The sequence below is a fragment of the Heterodontus francisci genome, chromosome 9 (genome assembly GCF_036365525.1).
Source record: "Heterodontus francisci isolate sHetFra1 chromosome 9, sHetFra1.hap1, whole genome shotgun sequence".
In the NCBI taxonomy this organism is placed as follows: domain Eukaryota; kingdom Metazoa; phylum Chordata; class Chondrichthyes; order Heterodontiformes; family Heterodontidae; genus Heterodontus; species Heterodontus francisci.
Window position 1 is genome coordinate 35,949,274 of NC_090379.1, and position 12,807 is coordinate 35,962,080.

General features: G+C 43.1%; 1 protein-coding gene across 2 annotated transcripts in view; it reads right to left on the bottom strand.

The window, feature by feature from the left end:
• hif1aa (hypoxia inducible factor 1 subunit alpha a) overlaps nt 1–12,807 on the bottom strand; it is an 84,840-nt gene that overhangs the window by 47,303 nt on the left and 24,730 nt on the right. The gene's annotated exons all lie outside the window — the stretch shown is intronic.

Below are 12,807 nucleotides of genomic sequence, written 5' to 3' on the forward strand. Positions count from 1 at the left end.
TATATGGTTAGACTGAACAGTGCCAAAGACTTTAATAATCTTGCAATCTTGAATAAAAGAAAAGGTAGAGGAAGATACAATATTTAAAGAGTCAAAGTAGTGAGAATAAAGGCAAATAAAAAGCTTCCTTGGCCTCAAATTGAGTTTGGTTAGGAAAAAAATCCATAGCTTTCTTAGGATGAGGATTAGTAACTTTTTTCAGTGAGGAAACAATATCAGCAAGTACTGTTGCACAATAATCCAGATTTGCTGCACACGCTCAAGAACATAGGAACAGGAGTAGGCCATTTAGCCCCTCTAGCCTGTTCCACTGTTCAATGAGATTATGGCTGATTTGCAGCCCACCTAATATTTGCACCATATCCCTTAATGCATTTGGCTAACAAAACTCTATCAATCTCAATTCTAAAATTAACTGATCTAGCACTAACTGCCATTTTCAGGAGAGCTCCAAACATCTGCCACCCTGTGCGTGAAGACGATTTTCCTAATTTTACTCCCGAGGTGGTCTGGCTCTAATTTTTAGACTATGCCCCTACTGCGAGACTCCCCAATTAGCATAGTTTCTCCCAATCTATCCTCTCTGTTCCCCTTACTATCCTAAACTTCGATCAAATCACACTGTAACCTTCTAAATTCCAGGGAATACAACCCTAGCTTGCTTAATCTCTCCTCCTAGCTTAACCCCCACCATCCAGGTATCATTCTAGTCGACACTGCATTCATTCCAAGGCTAATATATCCTTCCTATGGTGTGGTGCCAAGAACTGCTCACAGTACTCCAGGTGTGGTCTAACCAGGGCTTATTTCCAGGTATTGCAAAAGGATTACATCATCTTGTTGTCTATTATATATGAATGTTTAGAACATACACAAACAAGAGCTTAATTCTAAAGATGTGATTTGAGAGACTGCCTTTGACATCAAGATAGCATTTAATTGAGGGTGGCATCAAGGAGCCCTAGTAATGCTTAAGTCAATGGGAATTGGGGGAGAAGTCGACACTGGTTGGAATCACATCTAGCACAAAGATGGTCCTGGCTGTTGGGAGGCCAATCATCCCCACCCCAGGATATTGCTGCATGAATTCCTCAGGACAGTGTCCTCAGTTCAAACATCTTCAACTGCTTTATCAATGACCTTCCCTCCATCATAAAGGTCAAAAGTGAGAATGTTCGCTGATGATTGCACAGTGTTCAGTCCCATTCGCAACTCCTCAGATAATGAAGCAGTCTTTGTCAGCATGCAGCAAGGCCTGGACAACATTCAGGATTGGGTTGATAAATGACAAGTTCCAGGCAATGTCCATCAACTCTTAAATTCAACAGCATTACCATCGCTGAAATCTCCACCATCAACATCCTGGACCAGCTAAATAAATACTGTGGCTACAAGAAGAACAGGTCAGATGCTGGGAATTCTCACCAAACCCTATCCACCATCTATAAAGGCACAAGTCATTGAATAGAATCATAGAAAGGCTACTGAAGAGGAGGCAGCCATTCAGCCCATTGAGTTATTGTTGGCTCTCCAAGAACAATTTAAAGTAGTCCCACACCACTACCCTCGCCTTTACCTAGAGCCCTGTGGATATTTTACCTTCACCTGCTTTTGAAAGCCATGATTGAATCTGTCTTCCCTTTCAAGCAATGCATTCCAGATCATAATCATTCACTGTGTAACAGATTTTCCTCAAGTCGCCTTTGGTTCTTTTGCCATCGCCTTAAATCTGTATCCTCTGGTTCTCGACTCTACCACCAATGGAAGAGGTTTCTCTTCGTCTACACTGTCTAGCCCCCTCATGACTTTAAACATCTCGATTAAATCCCCTCTTAAACTTCTCTCTAAGGAGAACTATCTCAGTTCTACAATCTATCAAGGTAGTCAGGGAGTATGATGGAGTAATCTCCACTTCTCTGGATGAGTGCAGCTCCAACACTCAAAAAGCTCATCAGCATCCAGGACAAAATAAATCAACTTCACTGGCACCCAATCCAACACCTTAAACATTCATTCCCTCCACCCCAGGAGTGACAGCAGTGTGTACCATCTACAAGATGCAGAGCACCTTCTGACCTCTACCACCAAGAACAAGAAGGGAGGCAAGCGCATGGGACCACCACCACCTGGAAATTCCCCTCCAAATCACGTACCACCCTGACTTGGAAATACATTGCCATTCTTTCACTTCACTGAGTCAAAATCCTAGAACTCCATACCTAACAGCACTGTGGGTCTACCTAACAGAGTTGACACAAGGAAACTTATTTTTACATAGAGTGGTTATGCTGTGGAATACACTGCCTGAAGGATGGTGGAAGTCAGTTCAATAGCAACATTCAAAAAAGAATTGGAATAAATATTGAGGGAAAAGATTTACCGGGATAGGAGAAAAGAGCAAGCGAGTAGGATTAATTGGATAGCTCTACCGAAGAGCTGACACTGGAACAATGGGTCAAACTGCCGTCCTGTGATGTGTCACTCTCTGATTTTCTTTATTTGCTCATGAGTTATGGGCGTCACCAAAGTCAGCATTTATTGCCCATCCCTAATCACTCTTGAGAAGGTAGTAGTGAACAGTCTTCTTGAACCACTACAGTTCTCATGATGTAGGCATACGCACAGTGCTGTTAGGTAGGCCTTAATTTATTAGCCCAATCTTTTCCAAAGACCAATTATTTTTGGCCTGGATTATTGCCTTTAAATATTTCCCCGTCACCATTAGGCTGCCTGGCCTGTAGTTGCTGGATTCACTCTTTCCCTGTTCAATATCGCTCCTTTACTGCAACATTGACAACATCCTCTTCTCTAGTGAAGACTGACACAAAGTACTCATTTGGCACCTCAGCCCTCTGCCTCCATAATCAGCCCCACCCTTCCTTGATTTTACTTTTACTATTTGTTATAAGACTGTTGGGCTCCCTTTTACGGTAGCCACTAATCTAGTCTCATACTCTCCCTCTACCCCTCTTTTTAAATCTCTTCTGTACTTTCTATGTTCAGCTTGATTCTCTACTGTATTATGAACCTTACGTTTATCATAAGCTTCCTTTTTCTGTCTCATTTTAATCTCTATCTTCAGTCACAGACAGTACTAGTTTTGGATGCCTTTCCTTTCCCCCCTATAGCACTACTCTATACCAGAATCTTTTCTTTGAAGGCTTGCCCAGTGTTCATTTATAATTGTTTTGCCTACCGATTTGATTCCAATCCACCTAGGCCAGGTCCCTTTACAACCCACTGAAGTTAGTCCTCCTCCAGTAAAATATTTTTTAATGCTCGATGGTTCCTTTGTTCTTTCTCAATTATTCTAAACCTGATATTATGATTACTGTTCCCCAAATGCTCTCCCACTGAAACATACTCTACCTGCCCAACTTAATTTCCCATAGCTAGATCCAGCACTGCTTCCTTCCTAGTTAGACCGGAAACACAATCAAAGAAGTTCTCAAACATATTTCAGGAACGGCTCTCCTCTTTGCCTTTTACACTGGTACCATCCCAGTCTATATTTGGATAATTGCAGTCACAACACTTGTAGTCCTTGCATCTTTCTGTAATTTGCCTGCAAATTTGCTCCATCTCCTTCACAATATTTGGTGGCTTACAGTATACATCCAGTCGCATAATAGCTCCCCTACTGTCCCTTAATTCTAATTGTATAGATTCTACCTTTGGTTCCTCACATATGACTTCCCTTCCCAGTGCTTTAATAGTTTATTTGACCAAAGCCACCAACCCTCTCCTTTCTTCCATTCCGTGAACACCAGAAATATTAAGTATCCAATCCTCCTCTTCTTTGAGCCAGGACTTCATTATTGCCACTATACCATAGTCCCATGTGGTGATTTGTGCCTGAAGCTCACCAACCTTACTTACCACACTATGTGCACTTACACATGCAGTCCTAACCCAATGTGTCACATTTGCCCCATCCAATCTCTATTTCTGGACTATTCTTGAGTACTATTAGTATGTCCCAGTCCCCTGTGCACCCCGTTTCTCCTCTCTAACAATTATGAATCACTGTGTTACAAGATAAAATTAAGTTTCTGTAGAAACTACTTGGCGAAGGTTTTTTTTTAAAAAACCATTACAACCACGATGTATGTGCCTGCAAAAGGAGGATATGGGTTGTGGTTGTTGCCACATGAATCAGACTGCAATAAGGATATTGCTGACAGAAAAACACATGTCTAAGTTTGATATGAAGCTAACTACATGGCATACATGTAAAGGCTATGCTAATTTATCAGAGAATCATACACCACTGGAGGAGGCTGATGTTGTAAATTACCGAAGAATAACAAGGCACATCGCAGACAAATGAAGAGGAATGTAGGTTGATGGCCATCTGCACTCAAAGTGTGTAATAAATTTTGGAAATTAATGGACTGATGAGGTAAACAAAAGATCATGCAAGAATACTGTACTCTGACAAATTGGAGAAACACTAAATAAAAAGAGAATTTAAGTCAAATATATCCTTCTCCCCCACCACCACCCCCCCACCCCGACTTCCTCGATTCCAGTGTTGAATAAAATTGGTAAATGCCAAGTTTCAGGCAAACGATAAATGCAATATTTTTATTGCAGTGGATTCTGTACAACAAAAGCAACACACAGGCTATATACACCCAAGAATAAAAGAATCCAGAAAAATTCCCACATCAATCAAATTTCTGAACAGCAACCCATAAGCATAGTTGTAACTTATCAGCCACTTTTAGCAATAGTTATTACAGACATATTGGTATATTATCTGAGTTTCCATCATGTGTTCCCATGTTCATATGTAAAGTACTCAACTCCACTGTCCTGCTATCACTGCAACAGCTGATTTTCCAGGTCAGATCACTCCTTTTACTCTGCTTTCAAATGAGTGGAATTGATTGGAGCCTACAGCAGGCAGAGTTTTTATTTTTATTTTATTTTAGAGATACAGCACTGAAACAGGCCCTTCGGCCAGAGTCTGTGCCGACCATTAATCACCCATTTATACTAATCCTACATTAATCTCATATTCCTACAACATCCCCACAATTCCCCTACCACCTACCTATACTAGGGGCAATTTATAATGGCCAATTTACCTATCAACCTGCAAGTCTTTGGCTGTGGGAGGAAACCGGAGCACCCAGCGAAAACCCACGTGGTCACAGGGAGGACTTGCAAACTCCACACAGACAGTACCCAGAATCAAACCCGGGTTGCTGGAGCTGTGAGGCTGCGGTGCAAACCACTGCGCCGCCCAAAATTTTCAAAATAGTTGGAAACCAAGTATATTAGTTTAGTTTAGAGATACAGCACTGAAACAGGCCCTTCGGCCCACCGAGTCTGTGCCGACCATCAACCACCCATTTATACTAATCCTACACTAATCCCATATTCCTACCACATCCCCACCTGTCCCTATATTTCCCTACCACCTACCTATACTAGGGGCAATTTATAATGGCCAATTTACCTACCAACCTGCAAGTCTTTTGGCTTGTGGGAGGAAACCGGAGCACCCGGAGAAAACCCACGCAGACACAGGGAGAACTTGCAAACTCCACACAGGCACTACCCAGAATTGAACCCGGGTCGCTGGAGCTGTGAGGCTGCGGTGCTAACAACTGCGCCAGTGATCACCAAATAAAAAGGACATTACAAGAATTTTAATGGGGAAAATAATGGGCCTCAAGACAGACATATCTCTAGGCCCTGATGGTTTGGGTGTTAAAAGAAACAGGTGGTGAAATTGCAGATGAATTAGTCATTTTTTCAAAGCTCTTCAGATTTGGGAATTGTGCCTTTGGATCGAAAGTTGCAAACATCACTTCATTATTTAAAGGAAAGAGGGAGACCAGACCTGTTTGTCGGTTGTGGGGAAGTTACTGGAACGATCATTGACAGTGACTGAGTGCTTCAACAAATACTAGCTGATCAAAGGTAATCAACATTAATTTGTTATGAGATCATGCCCAATTAATCTTGTTGAATACTGAGGAGGACACGAACATGGTGGGCAGGGGAGTGTCTATGGATATTGTCTTCTTGGCTTCCAGAATGCAATTGATAAGGTTCTGCACGAGAGATTACTAAATATAAAAGCTCATGGAATAAGAGGTAAACCTGGCAACATGGGTCCATGTTTGGTTGGGACCTAAGAGCCAGGGTAGGTAGAAAAGGGAATGTACTTTGATTGGCAAAATGCTGCTCCCCAGGGATCTGTACTGTGGCCTCAGATTTTCCCCCAAATACATTAATTACTTGATGAAGGACGAAAGCTGTACTTCAAAGTTTGCAGGTGATACCATGTTAGAAGGGAGCAGGTAATTAAAAAGGACAAAGCTGTGACAGACCGAGTTCAACTTGGGGAAGTGATGGTCATCTACTTTGCATCCAAGAAGAACAGGGAACTGTGGCGGAGCAATGGGATTTGGATGCCCATGTACATACATCACTAAAAATTAGTGCAGAAGTGCATAAAGTTATCAAAAAGGCTAATGGAATGTTGGCCTTTATCTCAAGAGGACTGGAATATAAAGGGGAGGAAGTTAGAAGGTTCAGCTGTGGAAAGCCTTGGTCAGACCCCATCTGGAGTACCGAATTCAGTTTTGGGCATCTCAAGTCAAAGCGATATGCAGAAGATTTGTCAGAATGATACAGGTCTTAGACGATTAAATTATGAAAATAGGTTGACTAAAATTGACACACTCTCTTCAGATTAGCAAGTTGAAGGGTGATTTAGTTGAGGTGTTTAAAATGATAAAAGGATTGAATGGGATTGATAGAGAAAATATTTCCTCTGGTGAGGGAATCCTGAACAAGTTTGCATAATTTAAAATTAGAGCTAGGCCATTTAGGAGTGAAATTAATATGCTCTTTTTCCACACAAAGGGTTGTAGAAATCTGTAATTTCCTACCCCAAGAGGCTGGAGTGTCAATTAGAAATTTCTAGACAGAGATCAACTGATTTTTTTTTTTTAATTATTCAGCAAGGACATCAAGTAAATGGATCTGAGGTACAGATCATCCATCAGTGAATTGAATGGTGGAATGGCCTCAAGGGGCTGAATGGCCTACTCCCGTTCCTATCCATAGTTTTTAAAAAGGGATAGGGACAGATATTTAAAACAAAATGTAAGTTTTTGGGAAAAGGCACAGAAATGGAACTAAGTGGATTACTAAACCGTTGCAGACACAATGGGCCAAGTGGCTTCCTTCTGTTCTGTAACATTCTATGATTCTGAGAAGTATGGGAGGGAAGGGAAGAAAATACAGGAAAGACTTATAGAAAGGGAGCAAGAAAGAACGAAAGCAAGAATTAAGCAGATACAAAAGAAAATGTGAGAAATAAGATGCAAAGAATTTGCAGACATAATGTGGGTGCCAGAAGAGATTAACTTGTCATTTATTTTTTTGCTTCTCTTGCTAAATATGCAACTCCTCAAGGACAAGTCTTTTACAAGCTCAGAATCTGCAATATATGGCATTCGCTGCCAATTCTCCAGTTTTACTGATTATGGATATCCAGAAACACCACTGCCGAATTACCATCAGTAATCCCTCTAACATATAAAATGTAGGAACACAAGTACATTTTGCACATTAACCACCTAATGTCTGAAATACTAAATTTTATCAAAGTGAAGGCATATTTGTAAACCATGCAGGACAACAGAAATGATTACTGCATCTGCAGAAGTGCAATAAGCAACATCAGCAGTAATTTCCAACTGTGCTGAATTCCAATGTTCAAGTGTGGTATGTAACAAGACGACCAATTTAATTAATCAATTTTTCCACTGGCAGCTTGTAATTTTTTTTTTAGCTTCCAAGTACAAATTAAATCAAGCCATACAATTAGGGCAGCTTAAATGCTTCCAATTCAAGAAAGCTGGCACTTATTTCTCAAAACACTTTAGACATGCAAATACCAAATATAGAATGGTTATGACCCAGGAGGCCAACTGGCCCATCGTGTCCTTGCAGGCTCTCCACAAGAGCAACTCAGCTGATCCCAGTCCCTGCCCTTTCATTGCAGCCCTACAAATTTTCTCTCTCCAGATGCTTATCCAATTCCCCTTTGAAAGCTCCGGTTGTACCTGTCTCTGCCACACCCTCAGGTGCTATATTCCAGATCCTAACCACTTGCTGCATAAAAAAAGTTTTTCTTCATGTTTGGTTCTTTTGCCCATTGCCTTATATTGGTGTCGCCTGGTTCTCGACACTTCCACCAATGGAAACAATTTCTGTCTGTCAACTCTGCCTAAACCCCTCATGGGCTCGAATACTACTAAGAAATCTCCTCTCAACCTTCTTTACAGACAATAACCCCAGCTTCTCCAATCTATCCATGCAACTGAAGTCAATCATCCCTGGAACTAGTATCGTGAATCTTTTCTGCACCCAATCTGAAGCATTCAATGTCCTCCTTGAAGTGTGGTGCCCAGAATTGGACACAACAAACCAGAGTTTTATAAAAGGTTCACCATAACTTTCTTGCTTTCGTACTCTATGCCTTCATTTATAAAGCCCAGAATCCCAGATACCTTTTTAACCACTTTCTACAATGCCACCTTCAATGATCTGAGATCTTTCTGTTTCTGCATCTGCCTTTAGAATTGCACCCTTTAGTTTATATTGCCGCTTCTTGTTCTTCCTACCAAAATGTACTACTTCACACTTTGCTGCCTTAAATTTCATCTGCCACGTGTCTATCCAATCCACAAGCCTGTGTCCTCTTGATGTCTATCACTATCCTCCTCAAAGCTCACAATACTTCCATGTTTTGAGCCATCAATACATTTTGAAATTATGCCCTGCATGCCCAAATCTAGGTCATTGATATTGATCTAGAAAAGCACTGACCCTGTCCAAAAAACAACCATTAACCACGACTCTTAAGTTTCCTGTCACTCAACCAACTTCGTATCCATACTGACACTTTTATTCCCTTTTATTTCACAGGCTTCAAATTTGCAGGCAAGTCTATTATATGGCACTTTATCAGAAGTCTTTTGGAAGTCTATATACACATCAACCAGTACCCAAACAACATTACATCAAAACACTATTCAGTTGTCAATATTTTCTGTAGATTTATTTCACTGCAAAGTATATACATGAATATGCAACTATAGTTGACAAATTTCCCCACCACTGAATTTTCTCTTGGAAAGGCACAAAATCACTTCTCAGACAGTGGCAACCCTCAGGCACCTCATCCAAATGATCATTTTTCAACAAGAAAGGGAACTGTACATCAGGAGTTATGCTCCGCGACGTGGGCCCCGTGCGTGCGGGCCACATTTTTTTCCACCCACTACCTGTTAAAATCCAGCCCTGAATGTTCAGAACACGGCCATTAAACAAGTTTTAATCATTTTAATTAATTATGACACAGCTTCTCAAAAACATTAAAACGATAAGGAACCTGAAAATTTTTATTTATGGCCAATTCTGTTTGTGCACCCATATATGAAATGGGTTCACTTTAAATTCTAGCCTATATAAGCTTTTGCAACACTACATTTTAGCAAAGGCTAGTCAAAGCTGAATTCTCCTACTTAGTAGGTCATCATCTTATCCCAGTACTGAAAATCAGTAAGCATCAGTGCTGCGAGCGAAGTGGCAGCTGGGAAAGTGAGTTTCAGTTTAAATTAACTTACCTTTTGTTTCGGCGGACACGGGGACTGCTGGGTAAGTAAACATATATATTCAGGCAGTGGCTAAACCTGAAACACTACACGTGTAGGTGTCTCCCACCCATCCTCCTCCTCTAACCAAAAAAAAAGGACTCTTGTGTGGAGGGTTTGGTAAGGTAAGGATTTCCTTTTTTTTTTAAATCTCTGTTGTCAATTTAGTGCGGAGGGGATGGAAGCTAGGGCAGTTGCATGCTCCTCTTGCAGGATGTGGGAGGTGAGGGTCACCACTTGTGTCCCTGCTGACTTCACCTGTGAGAAGTGCACCTAACTCCAGCTCCTCATAGACCGCGTTAGGGAACAGGAGCTGGATGAACTTCGGATCATTCAGGATGCTGAGGGGGTGATAGAGAGCAGTTCTAGGGAAGTAGTGACACCTAAGTTACAGGATAAAAGGTAGCTGGGTGACCGTCAGGGGAGGGAAAGGGAATAGGCGCACAGTACAGGGATCCCCTGTGGCCGTTCCCCTTAATAATAAGTATACCGTTTTGGATACGGTTGAGGGGGGGGTACCTACCAGGGGAAAGCCACAGTGGCCAGGTCTCTGTCACTGAGCCTGGCTCAGAAGGGAAGGGGGGAGAATAGGAGAGCGATAGTGATAGGAGATTCAACGGTTAGAGGAACAGACAAGAGATTCTGTGGTCGCGAACGAGACTCCCAGATGGTATGTTGCCTCCCGGCTGCCAGGGTCAGGGATGTCTCGGATCGAGTACAGGATTCTTAAGGGGGAGGGGGAGCAGCCAGAGGTCGTGGTACATATCGGTACCAATGACATAGCTAGGAAAAGGGATGAAGACCTGAAAGGCAAATATAGGGAGTTAGGTTGGAAGCTGAAAGGCAGGAAGAGCAGAGTAGTAATCTCAGGATTGTTACCGGTGCCACGTGCTAGTGAGGCTAGAAACAGGGAGTGAGTGCAGCTGAACACGTGGCTACAGAACTGGTGGGAGGGGGGGGATTCAGACCTTTGGGCGGCACAGTGGCGCAGTGGTTAGCACCGCAGCCTCACAGCTCCAGGGACCCGGGTTCGATTCTGGGTACTGCCTGTGTGGAGTTTGCAAGTTCTCCCTGTGTCTGCGTGGGTTTTCTCCGGGTGCTCCGGTTTCCTCCCACAAGCCAAAAGACTTGCAGGTTGATAGGTAAATTGGCCATTATAAATTGTCACTAGTATAGGTAGGTGGTAGGGAAACATAGGGACAGGTGGGGATGTTTGGTAGGAATATGGGATTCATGTAGGATTAGTATAAATGGGTGGTTGATGTTCGGCACAGACTCGGTGGGCCGAAGGGCCTGTTTCAGTGCTGTATCTCTAATCTAATCTAATCTAAAAATCTAATCATGTGGATCATTGGGATACCTTCTGGGGAAGGTGGGACCTGTACAAGAAGGACGGGTTGCATCTGAACTGGAGGGGCACCAATATCCTGGGCGGGAGGTTTGCTAGAGCTCTTCGGGAGGGTTTAAACTAGTTTGGCAGGGGATGGGAACCGGAGCTACGGATCAGTGGATGGGGTAGCTATTGAACAGGCAGATACCGAGTGCAGAGAGTCTGTGAGGAAGGTTAGACAATTGACACGACAAAGTTGCAGCCAGTATGATGGGTTGAAGTGTGTCTATTTTAACGCAAGAAGTGCCAGGAATAAGGGTGATGAACTTAGAGCATGGATCAGTACTTGGAGCTACGATGTTGTGGCCATTACGGAGACGTGGATATCACAGGGGCAGGAATGGATGTTGGCTGTTCCGGGGTTTAGATGTTTCAAAAGGAATAGGGAGGGAGGTAAAAGAGGTGGGGGAGTGGCATTGCTAATCAGGGATAGTATCACAGCTGCAGAAAAGGAGGTCGTCGAGGAGGGCTTGTCCACTGAGTCATTATGGGTGGAAGTCAGAAACAGGAAAGGAGCAGTCACTTTGTTGGGAATTTTCTATAGACCCCCAATAGCAACAGAGGAACAGATTGGGAGGCAGATTTTGGAAAGGTGCAGAAGTACCAGGGTTGTTGTCATGGGTGACTTCAACTTCCCTAATATTGATTGGAACCTCCTTAGTGCAAATAGTTTGGATGGAGCAGTTTTTGTCAGGTGTGTCCAGGAAGGTTTCCTGACTCAATATGTAGATAGGCAGACTAGAGGGGAGGCTATGTTGGACTTGGTGCTTGGCAACGAACCAGGCCAGGTGGCAGATCTCTCGGTGGGAGAGCATTTCGGTGATAGTGATCACAACTCCCTGACCTTTACTATAGTCATGGAGAGGGGCAGAAGCAGACGGGATGGGAAAATATTTAATTGGGGGAGGGGGAATTACAATGCTATTAGGCAGGAACTGGGGAGCATTAATTGGGAACAGATGTTCTCAGGGAAATGCATGACAGAAATGTGGAGGTTGTTTAGGGAGCACTTGCTGCGACTGCTGGATAGGTTTGTCCCGATGAGGAAAGGAAGGGATGGTAGGGTGAAGGAACCTTGGTTGACAAGAGATGTGGAACAGCTAGTCAAGAGGAAGAAGGAAGCTTACTTAAGGTTGAGGAAGCAAGGATCAGACAGGGCTCTAGAGGGTTACAAGGTAGCCAGGAAGGAACTGAAGAATGGACTTAGGAGTGCTCGAAGGGGACATGAAAAAGTCTTGGCGGGTAGGATTAAGGAAAATCCCAAGGCGTTCTACACTTATGTGAGGAACAAGAGGATGGCCAGAGTGAGGGTAGGGCCGATCAAGGATAGTGGAGGGAACTTGTGCCTGGAGTCGGAGGAGGTAGGGGAGGTCCTAAATGAATACTTTGCTTCAGTATTCACTAGTGAGAGGGACCTGTTCGTTTGTGAGGACAGCGTGGAACAGGCTGATATGCTCGAACAGGTTGAGGTTAAGAGGGAGGATGTGCTGGAAATTTTGAATGATATGAGGACAGATAAGTCCCTGGGGCCAGACGGGATATAGCCAAGGATATTACGGGAAGCGAGGGAAGAGATTGCTGTGCCTTTGGCGATGATCTTTGCGTCTTCACTGTCCACTGGAGTAGTGCCGGATGATTGGAGGGTGGCAAATGTTGTTCCCTTGTTCAAGAAAGGGAATAGGGATAACCCTGTGAATTATAGACCAGTCAGTCTTACGTCAGTAGTGGGCA